At 43.7% G+C, this 20,053-nt stretch overlaps 1 long non-coding RNA gene across 1 annotated transcript in view; it reads left to right on the top strand.

Moving 5' to 3' along the window:
- Gm39256 overlaps window positions 1–20,053 on the top strand; it is a 69,314-nt gene that overhangs the window by 27,009 nt on the left and 22,252 nt on the right. The window contains exon 2 of the long non-coding RNA XR_879215.3: window positions 1–20,053. This exon is cut by the window's left edge and continues 18,415 nt beyond it; it is cut by the window's right edge and continues 22,252 nt beyond it. This is a non-coding gene — a long non-coding RNA (predicted gene, 39256).

Raw genomic sequence — 20,053 nt, 5'->3', positions numbered from 1 at the left:
AGCACAGGGGCAGGGGGATTTTGCATGTGCTGAACTCAGAGTCAACCTAAAACATGAACACAGGTGCTGTACCCACTTTTCAGACAAAGAAACTGCGGCACTGGAAGGTCTAGCAGCTTTCCTAAGCTTGCACAACTGGCAAGTGGCAGAGAGGTCTTGCTAATCTACTTCTAGAGCCCTCCCTGGTAATGGCTCCACCTGACGTGCATCAATGCAGGGGCCAGACCCCTGGTCCCTCCTTCTACATCAGCACTCCCTGGCCCATCTGCCTGGAATGTTTTCACATCTCCTTTCTTCCATTCTTTCTATAAATTCTGGGTGCAGACCTTATTGCTAAGCGGTTTCTCCTGGCAAGAGTAGGCAAGGTTCTGACAAAAGCACACTCACCCAATAGGAGTAGTGGCTCAGGCCTGTCGTCCCAGCACCTGGAAGGCTGAGGCAGGAGGTTTCTCACAAGTTGGAACCCAGCCAGAGCTGCATAGGTCTAAGCCAACCACCTCTCAAATAAAAGCTACAGACTGTGTCTAAAACAAAACCTTCACCGAAACCCATGGAATGGGAGAGATTTGGCTCTTTTGTAGCTAGGACTACAGTGTTTAAAAACCCAGGGCTCAAAACAACACACATCCCCCAGAGAAACCAGCAGGCCAGGAGAAGGCCCTGCCAGGCTAGGGCCCAGCTGAGAGTGGATCACATGCTCGGGCCAAGGAAACAGCAGCACTGGCCAAGCTCCCCAGGTCTTTCCTACCCTGCGCTGGCCCAGACCTGCCTGTATCTAGCCAGGAGTGCAGGAGGATGTGGGCAGATAGGAACAGGTCTCTCGGAGCCAGGCTCAGTGCCCCAGCAGGGCCTTGAGTCCCCTGCCAACACGCTTGCCAACCAAGCTGTGTAAACATTGAGCTCTCTGGCAAAGCTGGGGAAGGGGAGACAGAAAGGGCTCCTCATCCAGTGTGGGTGTGGGAGGAGACTGCGCTCCTGGTTTCTTTCCTGTGCGCTCCCTGTCTCCTTCTTCCTCCTGGCCAGAAGAGGCAGAAGGCTCTTAGCGACCACCATGAGCCATGTCTAAGGATGTACCCTGTCCTTTGCTGAACACAGAGCTTGACTCTCCTGCCTACTTCACCCTTCCTTCTCTTCTTCCTCCCTCCCCTTCTTCTCTTTCTTTTTGTACATATGTGTACCTTACCACCACACCTAGGAGTGGGTTTCACCAAGGTGCCATAAGGCCAGTGGCCTGAGTCCTGTGATCACATGTGATGGGTTAGGAACCAAGAAAGATATAGATAAAGGTGTCAGTGTGTTCTCCAGGGCAGCATCCTGCATGGACTTAACTTACTTTTTTTGTTTGGTTGGGTTTTTTTTTTTTGTTTGTTTGTTTTTTGTTTGTTTGTTTTTTGTTTTTGTTTTTGTTTTTTTAAGACAGGGTTTCTCTGTGTAGCCCTGGCTGTCCTGGAACTCACTCTGTAGACCAGGCTGGCCTCGAACTCAGAAATCCACCTGCCTCTGCCCCCCAAGTGCTGGGATTAAAGGTGTGCGCCACCACTGCCCGGCTTTAACTTACTTTTATATATTTCAGGTGAAACGCATTGACCCTAAAGCCATCCACTTGACAGCGATTCTGGAACACTTACTGTGTTCAACCTATAAGCATCAACTCCTAAAGTTACAGAAGACTCCCACCATCCCCAAAAGAAAACATGTCTCAGTCAGTACCCCACGCCATTTCTACTTTCTCCACCTTATTATCTCAAGACAGCCACAAATTTCAGCCCCCAGGAGTTTCCTATCCCATGTGCCACATACAAAGCAGCATGTTGCATCGAGATTCGTTCATGTACTATGTTTTCTAGCTCACTGAATTTTGTTTTCTATGTGCAATGATTTTCTTTATGCTCTATGTTCTGCACCTATCTAAAGTGTATGCACCCATCCATCCCAGCTGACAGGTTTGATGTCCATGGGCCCAAACAGAAGCAAATAGAAAAGATGGATTTTGAAAAAAAAAATATCTCTAGGTTCAGAGTTGGGACATCTCTAAAAAGCCCATAATTACACAGTGTGGTAGTTACTTTTTGATGTTATGATAAATAGTCCTAGGCAACCAACTGAAGAGAAGAGAAGGTTTTCCTGTGGCTCATGGTTTCAGAAGTTTTAGCCCATAGTTGCTTGGCCCCTTGCTCTCAACCTGTGTGGAAGACAGGCATTCATAGAGCAAATGCAAATATCACGCCTGTGTACAGGACTTGGGTCTCTGTGGAGAGGTCCTGAAGCCAGTCTCATATAGATCCCAAGAAAGAAAAACCAAAGGTTAAAAGAGTAGGCCCAAGTTCACTTGGACTCTGTCTTGAAAGTGGGAGGTCAGAAGACTGCTCAAGAGCAATCAATTAAGAGATGATACAAAGAATGGAGGGAGAGGGGAACAGAGATGCTGTGTGGTACCCTGGAGTATGGCTCCCTGGGACCCACAACTGAAAAGTGCTGTTGCATCCTGAGTATGAGGGGGATCTAGAGGGTAAAGAGGACAGCAGGAATAAGCCATGTTCTGTAGGCTACTCCTTAACAACCCTGCGGGAAGGAGACTAGGATGGAGGTAACCAGATTTTACCCAGATTTCCTACTCAGTCCAGATTTAGTTGGACAAACTTAACAGAAAGCTAGGAGATGACCTAGAAATGGCATCCTCCCTGCCTAGAGGCAGGAATGGGGGTGTGTGTGTGACGGGAGTGAGGGGTGGCAGTCATTCTTGCAGAGTACCAAGGACTTGACCCTTCTGCCCAGTTTGCTTTTTCTTTCTCTTACTCCTCCCTCCTCTCTTCTCTATCTTTCTGAACATATGTGTGTGTTGGCTTGTGTGGGCACATATGTATGTGCCAGGGTGTGGAGGTCGTCGGGTGACCTTGAGTGTCATTTCTGAGTTTCCATCTACCTCTTTCTGTTGGGAGACAAGATCTCTTTACTGTCCTGGAGCTCACCGATTTGACTACCATGCTAATCAGTAGGTCTCAAGGAATGCCTATCACCTCTTCCCCAGTGTCGGGATTGCAAGCAGTCTACCCACCTTTTCAAATGGGTGCTAGGGGATTGAACTCAGATCTTCTCACTTACTAGCAAGCATATTACTCACTGAACCATCTCCCCAACCTCTTCTTTATTCCTCTTCCTAGCAGTGATCTGGGTGTGTCATATAGCTTGCCTCCATATCTGCTTCTCTGTATCTCAGCAACACTCCTATGCTTGCTCTTTGAATACCTCTGATGAGTTTTGACTACATCCTTGTTGTCCCCAAACCTCGGGTCATCCATCTCTTTTAGGGACTTCAGAGGTCTCCTTTTACAAGTTGTGCTTTGTATTAGGCCTGCTTGGTACTTGACCCTTCACTCAGATGTCCCCGCTAAAGTCCTCTCTCAGGCCTGCTTGTCCTGTCTCAGGTCCCAGAACACTGGGAGGGGCTGTGTCATTGTGCCACGATTCAGACAGGAAGCAAGAGCTTCCGTACAAGCTGGTGATGAAGAACACTCTTCCCTGAGGAACAACAGGTCCCCTTTCAGAGCCTTTTTATGAATTTTAATCTTCCTCCTTTGACCAACTTCCCCTGTCTCTCGTGACTGAGGGACAAGGACAAACAGCTTTGCAAAACACACAGATCTCTCCCAGCCATCTCTTCATAATGGGACAGCCCTTGTTGCCTTAATGCTCTCTCTCACTGTGTAGGAGACTTAGATATGGAGATCGGCAATGTGAACCTCAGTATTACATTTTTAACTGTGACATGGGGGTGGCAGTCACAGACTGCATGCTCTGTTCCTCCACTACTTGAATTTTTTAAAAAATTAAAAAAATGTTCTGGGGCCTAGGGAAATGACTCAGTAGGTTAAGTACACAATTCTCACACAATTATTGGGGATTCCATATTTGTAACCCCCAAACTCATGTAAAACTACACCTGCTGGTGTGTGTGCCTGCAACTCTTACAGCAAGATGGGAAACCGGGACAGGAGAATTCCTGAATGTTTCCCAGTCTGCTGGCCTGGCATACACAACAGGGACCAGTAGATCTTGTCTAAGGGTAAGATATGGGAACAGATAACTAAGGGTGTCCATGGGCCTCTGCTACCTTTTAAGCCTGCATCCTTGCATACATGAACACACAAGGGTGAAATTATAATTCTATAAAACAATTTGCTTATGAACAGGGTATGTGTTGGACTATGGTACTCCCTCAGCCAAGCTGGGGCCTTTGTTTTACTGACATGCTGTAGTCACAACCCTAGAAAAGAGTCAGACACCCCCAGGAAACAGGATAGCACTTTCATACACTATGTGTGTGTGTGTGTGTGTGTGTGTGTGTGTGTGTGTGTGTGCAATCATAGCCCTGTTGTCAGGGAAAGGAGGTATATTAAAGACACATTATAGTAAGAGAACACAAGTTACTCTCTGTCTGGTTATATCCTTTTTCTATGTTCATCCATCATCCATCTGTCTCTTCTTTCACCATCTGTCCATCCATTGTCTATCCTTTGATAGTCCATCCATCTGTTTATCTCCCATTCATCCATTTAATCATTCAATTATCTACCTATTTTTCATCTATCCATATATCTATTGTTCACCCATTGATTATCTATCAAGCCCGTTTATCCATTCCCATTTTCCCATCTAGTCATACATTCATCCATGCATCTGTCTCTCCATCATCCACTCATCTGTCCATCCATCAATCATCCATCTCTCCATTCTCCACCTATCTTTTGTTCCCTGTACTCACTTAATTGAGAATGATTGGCTAAATCCTCTATGGCAGACATAAAGCTATTGTGTGTGATTCTGATTTAAACCTCAAAATAACCCTAGAATATAAAGTCCTTATTATTTTCTCACAGTCAAGGAGACAGAGGCTTGGAGAAGCTAATAAGCTAAGCCACTTAGTTGTGAGGGGCTGAACTAGACTCAGTCTCTCCTTGAACCATGTCAGGCTGGTGGTGAGGTAGGGACAGGGAAAGGGTGAGAAATGGAAAGGGTTAAGAGGAAAACAGAGAGGAGAGATTGTAGTAGGAACATTGGCACTGGTCTGTCTTGTCTTGACTTTAATGTAATTAATTCAGGCCATAGTGGGATTAGCAAGTTGGATGATCTAAGAAAAGGTAAGAAGTTCCATCTGGTTGACTAATTCCAGATCGTCCTTGGATAGGTCACATATAATAGAACGTTAGTGGATGGGCTAAACCTTCTCAGGAAGAGAAAGACTTACCGAACCCCTGCATCAAACTGGCCAACAGGTTGAAGCAAGAAATGATAGATTTCATTATTTTGTTTATTTATGAATATTTTCCCTAACTCTATCACTGGTTTAGGGAAGATTTAAATAAAAGCAATGGTTAAGAGTTGACTAAACAATAAAAAGGCAAGGACGGGGTGCACATTGTAACTAGCCTGCACATTTTCAAAAGAAGGTGAAGTGAGCAAGTGACCCTAAGGCTAAACTGCTGACCTAACAATTCTTTGATTAGGCCACACATTTGACCATGGGCTTCCTGGTGACCAAAGTAAAAAGGGAAGCAGAGGCAGTCATGTGATTTTCCTTGTACAAGAAGAGCAGACAAGGCAGTTCCTCTTCAGGCTAAGACAAAGAACGATGCATGATGGGAGCAGAGCTGGATAATGCATTCCCAGCATGGATGGTATGACCCAGAGAAGGTAGCAGGGCCACTCCTGTCACAATAGTGGGGGCACATCTCGGGAGAGAGGGAACAAGGATTTCCAGATGGGGATTACATTGGATTGGATCTTCAGTCTTTGAGAAGTTTATTTACTTTAATTTTGCAGTAAACACTTTTTATTATCAATTTTTTTAAAAAATGTTCTTAGAAAATGTTAGCTCTTTTTAATAAAATTTGTAGCTCATCTAGATTCCAGTGGCTTTCTGGCTGTGTGATATATCAAGGGTTTAATGAGGGAATTTAGCTGCTTAGTGTAGCTTCTGGAACATTGTAGATACTCAATAAAAAATCGTTGAGTGAATGCTTAGAATATTAACAAGGGGCGGGGGATAAAGGACAGACTCTACAAAGTACTGAGCGTTCTTCAGTGAAACACATTGTGATAACCTGAGCATGTGCTGGACAAGCCAAGCTCTTCCCGCTCAGCCACCTCACACCTGCACAACAGCGTTTGCCTACCAGCATAAGATCCATATCGAGCACCACAAAAGAGGAAGAGGAAGAGATGGAAGGAGAGGAGGGGGGAGAGGAGGAGAGAGGAGGAAGAGCAGGAGGGAAAAGAAGAGGAGGGAGGTGCCTGAATGGCTGAATAAAAGATGCATAGACATTTGATGATGACTCCGGTTCTTGAAGAACAGAAGGCAGCTTCCCTGTCAGCATCCTAGAGGCCTAAGAAGATGTGTGACAGTTAAGAGTACCCTTTGTTGAGTTTACACACCCAGATCAGCCTACTCTCCTTAAAACAGAGAATTTCCAGCATTTTCTTAAGAATATTTTCAGTTAATTCCTTACTAAGAACCCCACAAAGCACTGAAGTGTTGCATTTTATCCTTTTTCTGTTTTTTCTCCACTCCCTTCTTCTCTTCCTTCCTGTCCTCTTCTTCCTGGCTCTCCCCTCTTCTCTCTCCTCTTCCTCTCCCCCATCTCTTCCTTCTCTCTCTCACATCCTTCCATTTTGGTAGTAGGGCTGGAACCCAGGACCATGTACCTTCAATGCAAGAACTCTACCACTGAGCTATAACCTCAGAGCCCTCTAATCCTTAAGGTTTGTGACCAAAGGAACACATTTTCAATGCCATAGTGTCACAGGATCGGGCATGCCTGGTTTGCAAATTTTCAGGGACTGGGACTCTAATGATTTTATGGGCTTTTGGTAGAGAAACTGGCTGCAAGAACAGTAAAATTTGAAGTAAAGCTTGAAGTGGTAGAAATTAGTCTAAGTTACCCTCTGAATGACTAAGAAAATGGCAACCTTAACTAAATCTTTGAAAGGAAGAGTTTGCTAAGAATAATACCTCCCAGCCACTTCTCAGAAGAGCCCCAGGAGAAGCAAATTAGGAGACACCCTTCCAGGGGTTATGGGAGGTAGTTACTAATAAGTATCTCAGCCACCCAAATATAACATTCAAATCAAGGAGAAAGAACTGCGGTATCAAATACAATGAAAGTTTTCTTTCTCAATGATCACCAAGCCTGCTTCTCATTGTGTGGAGCCCAAGGGGGATTTTAAAGTCAGCATTTACAGGAGGGAGGGAGAAAAACGCTGCATGTAAATCAAAAAGAAATAATCAAATTTTCGGGTGGAAATAAGTTCAGTTGTTGGATGAATTTTGACAATCAGCTTAATGTCTGTGCTGATACTGAAGTTAGGGGGCCAGGGTGTCTCGGAGAGATTTGTATAGGGGGAATTTCCCAACTGGGAAAAGCCAACAGACTTTGGATGCAGTGGGGCCTAGTGCATTTGGGGGTGACATAAAGTCATCAGGCAGAAAAGCTGAAAGGGCTTTTGCCACTTATAGACAACTAGTGTCCCCAGAATTGATACCCACCCAGAAACTCGGTAGTGGCCTTTTGTGAACTGGGTCTCTGTAGATGTCATTATCTATGAGGGGTGATGGCATGGCTTAAATCTAAATTGCATCTATAGGCTTATACTTGAAGGATCTGTCCTTAGTTTGTAGCACTATTTAAGGAGAATGTGGACACAAGGCTTCCTAAGAAGAGATGGGCCTCTGAAGGATGTCCTATGCATGGCTTCTACAAGCCTCTCTGCTTCCTAGTCTTCTGTGATAGAGGCAATCTCCACCACATACTCCTGCTGCCATGAGCTGAACTATTCAGCCATACTGTCCCCATCATGATAGATATAAAGTCCCTCTGAAACCAGGAGCCTAAATAAATTCCATCTCTAAAGTGCTTTCTTTGTCACAGTGACACAAAGTTGACTGATATAGATGAACTCTGTATCTCCATGAAACATGCACAGCAAGAGGGATTAAGTCACAGATTAGACCACTGCAGAAATATGAAGAAACACTAACCACCAAAGCGTAGGGCAGCCATGAAGAATAGCTTCCCAGGACACTTCTGACTTTGAAGGGTCTCTGGCCTTCTGAGAAGTGAGAGAATAAATTTCTGTTATCTTAAGGCTCTCTTAAGGGGTATCATTGATGGCCGAGCTAGGGGCTGGGTCACTGAAATAAATCAGCCCAGGATTATGGGGACATGGAAGAGAAGTGTACTTGGAAAGGAACCTGCAGCTAAGGATGTTTACCAGGTAACCTTCTGGAAGAGTTTGGATGCTAATACCTCCACCAAGTGAAAGGCAGATGCTTCCACATGAACCTCAGTCTGCTTCTTCAAATGTTTTTTCCTCTGTCTAGTAAGAATCAGCAGTGAAATGAGCGTAAGTTTCAGAAACGGATCTCAAAGAATCCTCAGCCTAGACATGAATAAATCAGTCCTGTGGGTCCAGATCATGTCTGATTGCACCCAGCATCACGAGGAGACCAACAGGCTAGGTTGCAGATTCATAGACAGAGGGACTTGGGAAGAGGAAGGAAGCTGCCTTGAGAAGCAGCCATAGTAGTTTGGACTACTGGTCTACCCTTGTATATATGTATATATAGAGAGAGAAGTCTTGCTGACACTCCACATAACCTGAAAGTCTACTGAGCAGAGGGAGGTACAAGCTACACCAAAGCATACCTGTTAGCTGGTGGGTTATGATGTTCACAGAATAATTGCTCTCAGCAATTAGTACCTCTTCTACTAGATCTGGCCCCATTGCAGAGTCCTCTGGAAACACTGACAAATGCTCAAGAACAGGGGAAAGATGGAGGGGGGAAGTTGAGGACAGAGAGGGCAGCATCTATGTATGTTGGTTATACTCTGCTTGAGTCAAGAGAGACATTTCACAGAGTGTGTCTTCTAGGGTGTAACCACCACCCACAGCAGCAACAAGATCTCATAGTGAACCCTTTTGTTCTGTCACTGTTTATTTTTAATATGGAATTCAGAGGCACAGTAAGTTCAATTAGTTCTTTGCCTGTCTTGAAAACTTCCTTTGTAAAACAGAGAGAGACTTTATATACCAAAATTTAGACTCTTTCAAAGGCTGTCACTAGTGCCCTGCCTGTTGGTAGAGGCATTAAAATTGACTTAAGAGAGTTCCAAGGTGGAGAAAAGATGTATTGTTACTGTTACTATTCTGAATTTTTATTTGATTGTATAAATCATTATATTCACTTAATTCTCTGGCTCCACAAGACCAAGAATTATATTGACCAATATCCTCCATCCCGCTGCCACTGTAAAGAACCTTAAATTGTAACTTACAAGAGAAAAAAGAAATCACTATTAGGGGCAGTTATCATGCTTGGAGCCCTAGATTATGTGAAATCAAGATGTGAATTGCTGTAGAGTTGAACCTTCATTGTGCAGCAGTGCTGGCTGTCCAGGGTAAGAGCTGCTGGCCTAATGCCCCTTCCTTTGTTTATTTTCCCAGCACCATTGTTTATCAAGCAGGCACCCATGTGAAGTATCTCGATCCCCACCATCTACCTTTAGAAAGAGAATGGTTTCTCTGTGTGAAGTGCAAACTGAATCCATATGGGATTCTCCACCCATATACATGCAGGCTGAGGTAGAAGGTTTGTTAGAGACCCCCAAAAAGCAAGAAACCACTCCACTAATAAAACTCAGAGAATTTCCTAATGGCAACTGTGATAACATGGCCCTAGTAATACCATGCAGGGGGAGTAATGAAGGCACGGAATTTGTGTTGTGTCTTTAAAACTGACCCACCATGTGTAACTGCTTTGAGCCTGATGATTACATTGGTTCATGCAAAAGAAAATCACAGATCAGAAATTATAGTTGTCTTGAGTCCTGTGTATATTAGGGTATCACACTGCTCCTTGTGTTTTAGTATCTCATATAAAACTTCTTTCAATAAATGCAGCCAAATTCCAATCTGGAATTCTCTAGTTTCCTTATTTGCTACTTTTTTCATAAAACATTCTCATCTGGCATGATTCTTGAATTAGTTGGCTATTACCATGTAACAAACGTCCCTGGATATGGTAGCTTTAAAATAACAACAGTTATCGTTGAAGATTTTATTCTAGATTAGGGATTTGAGTATAGTTTAACCAAATCTTTTACCTTGGCCTTTATTTCACATGCAGCCAAGATAGCTAAAAGAAATATGGTAACCAAGACTGTGACTATGTTCTAGCTTAAATCAGGAAGTACCCAAAAGTAACAGTTCAGAACTAGTTTAGAAACTACCTACTAACCTGTTTATTTTAATGACTCATTTATTTGTGAACCATATCCATCCTGTTGAAATAGAAACTCCAAAAGTGCAGAGTTTTCTGAATTGTTCCTGATTGTGTCCATCATTACTAGAACCTAGCTTGATTTGTAGTTAACACTCAGTGTTTTTTGAATGAATGAACGAATGAATGAATGAATGAACAAACCAATGTTAAGATGGAGTCTGCCCCTTGGAGAATTCTTCTCTTTATCTTCTTTCTTGTCTTTCTTCAGGGTAGATGAATCTAGAGAATTTTAAGTGTCAAAAGTTGAAAGTGTATTTAATTATTTTAGTACAGAATCTCATGTCTCCCATGTTGGTCAGGAACTGGTTGTGGTTGACCTTGAACTCCTGATCTTCTACCTGTAAAGTATTGGAGTAACAGAATTTTGGGCCAATACCCTTGTTTATGCAGCACTGGGGACCAAACTTAGGCTCTCCTGTATCCTAGGCTGACACTTCAGAGTAATGGGTTTTCATGTTTCCAGTGCCCAGGTCTATAATACCTATGAGTATGTCATACTATAGGCCAAAGAAAGACTGCATTACATATAAATTACATATTTGTGTCTTCATCCCGGTTCCTGGCATAAGAGTTTGAAAACCCTGGGGATTTTTTTAATGATTGGGAAAAAAAGGAGCAGCATAATTTGGTCTTCATTAAAAGTCCCACATGAACCCTAACTTAGGGTTTAAACACTTGATCCTCACACTGTGGATCCCAGCATGTAGGAGGTGGCACCTAACTGAAGGAAATATATCACAGATGCAAGGCCTTGGGGTGAGAATAGAAATAAATGATTTTTTTTCCTTTCTAAAGACTTTGTATATGTGGTTGGGTTATAGATCTCAGGGCAGGAGGTGATTCTGGGCTATGACTTACCCTAGTCTTATTATCCGAGTCCTTTAAAGTAGAGAACTTCACAAATATCATCCAAAATCTGGAACCTTCAGCTAAATAGATGTTATGTGACTGGTTCTGAGACATAGAAGCATTGTGTAAGGACAGGAGAGACTCTTCAAGTAGCTGAGTGTGCAACTTGTGCTGATTGCGAGCCAGGAAACAAGGACCCTTGTACTATATAGGCTTGCAGATCTGAGTTCTGCCAACAGCCCAAATACACAGGTCCAGTCCTCCCCTGGGCCTTTCCCAAAGGGACACAAATCACCCACACCTTGATTTTAAGTCAAAGAGACCCACACTGAAATTCTGACCTCCAAGAATACAACCTAATACACCTGCTTGGTGTTTAGCCATTACATCTGTGGCCATCTCTCATGGCAGCAATAGAAAACTAATCCAGCTGTGTTCAGCAGCTCTGGGTTCCTGGGCAGGCTAAACATAATGGAGGACTTTGGAAAACATAGAACACAGGTTTAGCATTTCTGTCACCATGGAAATGACCCAGGACCCATAACTCTTGGGCCTTTTCAATAAGCCCAGTTTGCAAACAATCTCTGATACACCCGGAATTATTAGTCTTAGGAAAAAAAAACATTCTAGTTTCATTAATGGCAACCCACCAAGGATTAGACACAAGGGAGTAAAGGTCTTTTCTTGGTGTTCATTATCACAGGAAGTATAGAAGTTCTTCCAGGTCAACCTAAAGACACGGTTGCCACAAGCAATGTGTGTCAATGCAAAGAAGGCTGGTGACATTAATTCCATTCTTTGAAAGGTACTTTTAATCAGTCTTCACATTATAGTTAGAAATAAATATATATGTAAAGTTAATGTAATATAGCAAATATATAAAAAGTAAAATATAAAAATTGAGACATGCATTATAACCGCCTGTGCATAACTCATTCACCCAGTGTAATCTCGATGTGAATGCCTTAAACCAAAGAGTAGCTATGCCAGCTTTTATAATTTATATGTATGAAATCATCTCCAGGCCTGATGGGACAAGCCTGTCATCCCAGCTACACTGGAGAGTACATTCCCAGGTCCCACATGAACTTTCATGTGAGTTCAGTTTCAGCCCAGGCTACTTAATGAGACCCTGTCCAAAACCAGAAAATGAATAGAAGGCTGAGCACGTAGCTTAGTGACAGAGTGTGGTACCTAGGCAATACTGGAGGAGAAAATGAAAGGAATCACATAGACTTCATCAGCTGTTTGGGATAGTCACTGTCTTGTACATGGCAGTAGCTGGTTTACTCTTCCTGATGACCTGGGCATGTATGAAGAGAGTTCAGCTCACATTGTATGACTGGTGAGGCCCCTATCTGTTTGTACTTTGGGGTTGTTAATGGGAAGCCCATCAAGTTTCCATGTGTGTTCTGTGGCAAACACGTTGCCTATGCATGTTCCTTGAATTTGTACCTGGGGCAGTTCTCAGAATACCTTTCTGTCTTTTGTTAGAGTTGGTGACTATGGGGCTTGAAGATGGACAGGTAAATAGAATGGAATAAGGAAAGACCGGATCCAGTCTTATATACCATTTGGTTTTGCCTCTTGGGCTGTTTCTGTGAATTTTGATTGGCGAAGGTCACTTACAATTCAGAGTTTGGGTGTTCTTTTGATCTCTGCAAAGTTGCATGGTTTCTTTAGGCCCCTATGATCCCTGCCCTTAAATGAGTCTAGGAAGCATGCCGCAAAGCACATCCTTCTCAGATGCTCACGGGAAGTTTGCTAGGGCTGATGGGCTGGACATATTGTCACCACCCAGTCCTTTGATGCATCACAATCCCTCTACCCCACAGGGCTGTCATGCTGTAGTTCCAGATAGGATCTTTTTATTTATAAAGAGCTTTGCAATGAATGTTGAGATTTCACGTCATGAGGAAACATTCTAAGTTTAACTCCCCTCTGTGTGTGTGTGTGTGTGTGTGTGTGTGTGTGTGTGTGTGTGTATACAGGTCATAGTTATCTATCCACTTTGGAACCATGAGGCTAGCTAATTACTCTAGGCCAACTGGCCAGAACATCTGACAATCTTCCTATGTCTGCCTCCAGTGCTAGGATTTCTAATTTTTTTCTTGTTTAATACGGGCATTAAGGATCAAACTCAGGTACTCACACATGGACAGAAATCTCTTTGATGCTGACTGATGCCTCTCACCACCCTCACAAGCTTAGCTTCCCACTACTGAATTCATCCCTTGAGTTATGGTCCCCTGGCCTTTCTTCTGGCTCCTGGCTTTGTAAACAGAGTTCTGGTTAGGCGGAAGGGTTGCTGCACTCAGGGCTAGACAAGATCCAGGGGCTCCTTTCTCCACTGTTCTGGAAGAAAGAGCTGCTCAGCCCTTCATGTCCCATTTCTGCAGCCAGTTCCCCATGTGACTTTCAGAAGAGCGCATACCTGCCTGATGCGATGAAATCTAGCTGAGCGGCTTTAGGTAAGCAAATTCCTCCTAAGAAAAATTGTTCATCAGCTGGCCTAATTTCATCCAGCGCAGAACATCTTTTATTTTGTTACCTGCTAGCTATCAGGCAACTGAGCACAGCCCAGAGCGCACATGCAGACTCATTTGTGGCTGGCTTAGAGGCTGAGGTGTCAGGGATGAGAAACTGGGTATCTGCTCCGGGACGAGGTTGATGGATATCACCAGAGAAAAAACAGGGCAGTGGACAACTTTAGATCTAATTGGGACTGGGCTAGAAAGCTGGTTCTCTTCCTGTTTCTTGTGCATGGCCCTCTCTCATAAGCATCCACCGTAAGTGGGTAGCCACACCTCACCAAGAAGAACAACTCTTGCTTACTAGTGAGACCCCAGGACCTATCCTCATGTCTGGGTACATTTTATGCTCAGCCACGACATGCTCATCTCAGGCTCTGAGAGCTGAGCCCTGCGTATGCTTGCTCCAGTGTGTACATAGTGTGTGTGAGAGATCCCTTTTTTGGCTAGTGTTCGTGGCTGCTATTATTAATCTCTTCAGAGCCTGCTCAGAATTCACTATAAATCTCTATGCATGCAGCATCAGCATAGGAGACTCCAATGTGCCATCCTACCCCTAATGGCTTCCCTTCTGCACCCCATTTCACTCTTCCTTCTCATCTTTTCTGGATGTGGGCGGTGCACAGCACAACCCATCTATCCATTGCCCCCACTGTTTGCTCTGCCTCTTTACAAGAGTCCTCCCACATGTACCCAATGCTTTCCTTCAGGATCCCCATTTGGACTCATAGCCTGTTAATTCAATCCAACATCCTCAGTAAAATACAGTTCCTTCTCTGTCCTTTCCCTTGTTGCAGAAGCCACTGCCGGGGTATGACAGCTCAGGAGCAAACCTAAATACCTAAAAATATCAGGTCTGTGTGACTTACCTGTGTGACTATCACCACCATTTTGTTCTGGCTAAGAAACAAATATATCCCAGTATGTCTTTATGCTCAGAACATGGCTACTCAAAGTCCAATCCAATCATCCCACCCTGCCCAGCAATGCATATAATTTCCCCAATTTCATATTATAGTAAATGTATGCATGCATTTCTGGCCTCACTTCACCATATTCAGAGCTGTCTGTTCCTGTCAGTATGAATACATAGCTCTGACATGTTCTTTTTAATGGCTGCGGTGAGGTGTTCAGTCTGAGCACACTTTTATTTATGCTCCTAAAGCCAGGAAATCTTAGAGCTCAGGGATGTCATGGAAGCTGGGAGGGGGGTGCAGTCCTCTGATCCCCGTTCATAGGATGCTAGACCTCACTGAGAGTGTGGGGTACCTGATGTACATAACGTTCTGGTCTTTTAAGTAATGTCTTTATTTCTGCCTCCTCTAAATGGCCATGTCTCTGTTTTGAATATGTGAATGCAACACAAAAATTCATACAGACAGGCCATCTGTAGCATCACTCTCCTGTAACATTTGGGGATGCAATAGATAAGTTCATAGCTGGAAGGACAAATGGATGGATGGATGGATGGATAGATGGATGGATGGATGATGGATGTATAGATGGATGGATGGATGATGGATAGGTGGACAGATGGATAGATGTATGTATGTATGTATGTATGAATGGATGGATAGATGATGGATAGGTGATGGATGGATGGATGATGGATTGACAGACATATGGATGTATGTATGTAGTATGTATGTACGTATGTATGTATATATAGATGATGGATGGATGGATGGATGGATGGATGGATGGATGGATGGATGGATGGATGAGTGGGTGAATGAATTGATGATCTTGTCTTAGCCTTGCCTATTCTATGATGTTCGAAAGAATATTGGTCCACTGGTGAGAGAGTTGGTGAATATAAATAGGGAGGTCTATTACAAAACAGTTCAGGAATTGAACTGCCAGAGCAAAATTGAGGAAACTTAATTTAAACAGGGTTGAGATAGAATGGCCCCTTGAAAGGTACCAGAGTATCTCCTTAAATCTCCCTAACTAGTAAGACCAGCAAGATTAATAGAAAACACACTTGCCTCTTCCAATGTTAGGAGTATACCTGCACTCCTGGCTTCTGGCTCACCTTGCTCCTCACTTGTTAAGGTAAACCCCCAGGGCAAACACAAGAATCAACATAATGTTGAACTTCATCTTCTCTTTGACATACAGGATTGTGTAGATTCTAGAAGTTTACAACGATGTGCAAGTAACAGGACCACATCTTCAAATCCTAGTCCCACCCAGAGCCCAACTCCTGGATGAACGTGAAGGAATAGGGGATTAAGGAAGAGAAACTGGGCTTACAGATGTGAAAGACCACACCCAACATTTGACACAGGTTCTCGGGATCCAAAAATCAGTCCATGAACTTGTTTTCCTTCATACTATATTTTAATATCCCTACTTTATTATCCACAGAGAGATGAAGCTGCAGAAATTATTCGCTGGAAAGCCACAGAGCAGAGGCAGAACTCTACATTCCCTAAATGTTCTTCAGAGTGGAAGTGGAACAAACAAGTGGGACACTAGTACCCCATTTCCCATCTCCAGGGATAGACGTGTGTGGTATCTGCCTATGTATACACACAGAGGTCAGAGGAGGACATGGAGTTAGATCAGTGACCAGAAAAGCTACAGACTCCTGTCTCCACTCCTCCGTCACCACAGTGCTGGGGTTACAGATGTGAGAGAACACACCCAATATTTGACACAGGTTCTTGGGATCCAAAAATCAGTCCATGAACTTGTACAGCAAGACCTCTTCTCTACTGAGTCTTCTCTCCAGCCCCAGGAAGAGAACATTTTACGGCCCAAGACTTCAACTTTTTCATTCTTTATTCAAACACTTCCCCCACTGATTTTTAGTCATATCCATCTCCAACGCACAGACTGACAGGTTGTCTAAATTTCCTGGTATCTTCTGGATTCGAGTATTATGAATATGCCCCCTTGTCCCCAGTGTAGAGAGGATTCATTTTCTATGCAGACGGGAAATTTCATCCATATGCAAAGAAGAAAGCTCATCTTTCATGAGAAGTAACAGGAGGTTTCTAAGAGCCCATGGAAATTATCCATAAAATGGGGTGCTTTTGAGCCCCCCTCCCCATCTCAATCCTTGTTCAAGGATTTAGTCTCCTGAGTCTCAGAATCATGAGGTCTGTGCAGAAAGGAAGCCATTTCATTCTCTGTCTTAATTCACACAGTCTTTTTGTGTTCTGGATAATAAAATAGAATCGTCCCCCAAAGGAAGCCCTGGGAATCATTTATATCTTGTGAATGTATCTAAGTGGATTAAAGGGCAACTTCAAGTTCATTATCTTCATTTAAAAAAATTCAGAGATGCCCCCAAACAGGGAACATGCCTTCATTGGGCCATTCCAGTTCCCTTGATTTATTTTTAATTGGGGTTAAACAATGTAGTTAAGTGTTCATTTTAAAATAGATAATAGCTCGGTGACGATGCATATGTATCTGTATGTGGTATGTGTGTATGTGATCATGTAGGGGGTGGGCGCATTGTATGAAGAGACCAGAGGTTGGTAATAAATAACCCCATTCCATACCTTATTTTTTTAAGATTGGATCTCTCACGGAACCTGGAGCTTATTAGTTCAGCTAGATTGGTTGGCCATCGAGCCCAAAGAATCCTAGCTCTGCCCCGCTGATGCTGGGATTGCATGCATGTGTTACAGCACCCATCCTGGTTGTTACATATATAATTCAAGTCATCATGCTATCTCATCAAGCAGTTTATCAACTGATTTTTTTCAATGATTCTTACTTAACATTCACATATATTCTTATATCCTCCACTCAGATTGGGATATAGGAAATGCCCAACATCCAAGAATCTTCTATCACCACTTTCCAGTGGATTCCTCCCTCAAGCAACCATGGCCTGGCTTCTGCCATCATCACCCAATGTGGAACTTAACAGAAGTGGAGTTGTGTATCATATGCTATGTGTTCTACTCTTAGATCTAGGCCTGCTCTTATCTTGAAAGCCAGAGCTTCTGCAACTGTGAGGTCCCTGTTTAAGCAGTCTTATTGGAAGCATGAGCACCCCTGTTTGTGTGTGGGGGGGGGACAATTTTAATAAATATTCTTTCAAAATACAGTGAGAAAGTTTCAGCTTCCCACTCGCATCCCCGTCATCAGTGAGAGGAAATGAAAATCACTGGCTCTAGTTGTGTCACGTTTAGGGTAGACGTCTTGCAATCTGCCCTACTCAAAATACACTATGTAGGAGACGGGGGGGAGGTTCTCAAAAGAGTCATATGATGCATGAGTAGGGACAAAGTTGATCTCTGATAAAGCCCGTGTCTCACACAGGCCACCTGGGATGAGGTGCAGCAGGGATTTATCTGTGTGCAAGTATGGAAGCTGTCCCTGCAAGTTGTTGCTCAGTATGGCAGGGTCAGGTGGGTTGGGGGAGTGTTTCATGATGCACCTTCATTTGGAAGGTTCATGGAATTCTGCATGAATTACCCCCATTAAAGGCACTGACAAGTCCTGTTGCCAAGTGACACATTTAATTGTTAGGTGTCTGTGGGCTCGGTGTTTGGACTGTGCAGAGTCCTGCACATTGCAGCAAAACATCCCGTTCTGCTCTATTCTACAGCACAGAGCAGTCCATGTGCATTTTAACTTAGGTAGTGGAAGGTACCAGACGTGTTATCAGTCCATAGGTAGGATGCTTGCTTTTGGTTCTGATACTCGAACATTCTGTATCCGTTCATATTCAGGTGACCCTGGGAGTTTTCTGAGCATAGTGAAATGACCAGGATAATGACAGGGCCATCTCTAAAGCCTTTTCGAAGGATAAGTGGGTACAATCTTTCAGAGACAAGCAGTCTCTTCATTTCGTGCAACCTCACTGTTCTTGCTCCCTAGCTTGTTATTTTGAATGGCAGGGCCATCAAACTGGCTTTTCTGGCTCTCTGTGACACTTCTAAACAAAATGAAAGGTGAGGCCTGTGCTCATAAGAAAGGTTCTGAGAGAACAAGACAACAATGGTTTGTTACCGAGATACATGAGGCCTTTCATAATAACCTCTAGAATTACTTTGAGAGTATCTTTCCCAGCTTCTAGCCAAGGCATGTGAAAAAATTTCAGAGGTGTGTTTCCAGGACTCTTCTCCATTACGAGTAGTGGTCTAGTTTCTATCTGCAAGAATCCAAGTGACCTCATTGAGGAGGAGTCTGTCCAATTATCATGTGGACATCCCATTCATTTTCCAGCAGAAGTCATCCCTGCTAATTTACTAATTCGTCCAGACATCCCCTGCCAGCCAACCCTGAACACCCTCCAGCTTTTTTCCTTTAGCCAGACACTGAATCCAGAAGCCACTTTCAGTTGTGTTAGCCCTTTGGAGGTAAAGAGGGCACAGGAAGGACCCATAGATTCCCTAGGCTTCAAGGAGATGTGTTGTGAGGCTCACAGCCCTATGAGAGATGCTTTTTACCAAGGAGCAAATCCAGGTGGGCACAGAAATAAAGATAAGGGCATCATCTGCCTGCCCCCATCATTACGTAGCAAGGATAAGAGGATAGGAACTAAGTTTGCCAGTAGTTCTCCAAGCCTGCTGGCTGGAGCTTCCATGCCTTCTGGTCTTCAAGCCTGATGATCTAGGCTGTTGGGCTTTTTGTCTTAACCCCCATCCAGTCAGCCAAACCTTTGAGTTCTCTTGTCTGGAGCCTTACATCTGTGTCTACCTCACTAGAACAGAGCAAATGCTTTCTTCTGTCTCTACAGCATTTCCTCAGAGGAGCTGCTGTGGTCTGTTCTCTGCTTTCACAAGCTGTGTGCCCCTTGATCCTAGCTATTTACACTCAGTGCATCCTGTCCCCCACCAGAGATGGAAGATGCTTCTCCTTTCCCTACATACTCTCCCCTCCTCTCCCACTGCTACTTGTCTTTCCCTATTTAGATTTGTTTTAATTTCATGTGTGTGTTTTGTACATAGGCATGTATGTGTACATGGGTGCCCAGTGACCACAGAGGCCAGAAAATGCCAACGAATCATTTGGGACTGGAGTTACAGATGGTTGAAGGTTGCCCTGATGATTCTAGAAACTGAATGGAGATCCTCTAAAAGGATAGCAAGTGCTTTTAACCAGTTAGGCCACTTCCTCAGCCCCTATCTGTTCTTAATTTTCCTAGTATTTTCTTTCCACCTTGGTGTGTCTCTGTTTATGTATGGAGGTCCAGGAAGATGGTAGAAGGGGAAGTAGGAGGAAGAAACAGGAGAGACAGGAAAACAAAACAAAAAAAAGAACATAGAAGAAAAGGAATGAGGAAAGAAATGAAGAAAGGGTGGAGGAAGGATATAGAGCTACTTTTCTGGTATCTGCTGTGAGAAGGTAGCAGCCTTCCAACCCC

Source organism: Mus musculus, chromosome 8, assembly GCF_000001635.26.
Source record: "Mus musculus strain C57BL/6J chromosome 8, GRCm38.p6 C57BL/6J".
In the NCBI taxonomy this organism is placed as follows: Eukaryota; Metazoa; Chordata; class Mammalia; order Rodentia; family Muridae; genus Mus; species Mus musculus.
This window is presented reverse-complemented; position numbering and strand designations above follow the sequence as displayed.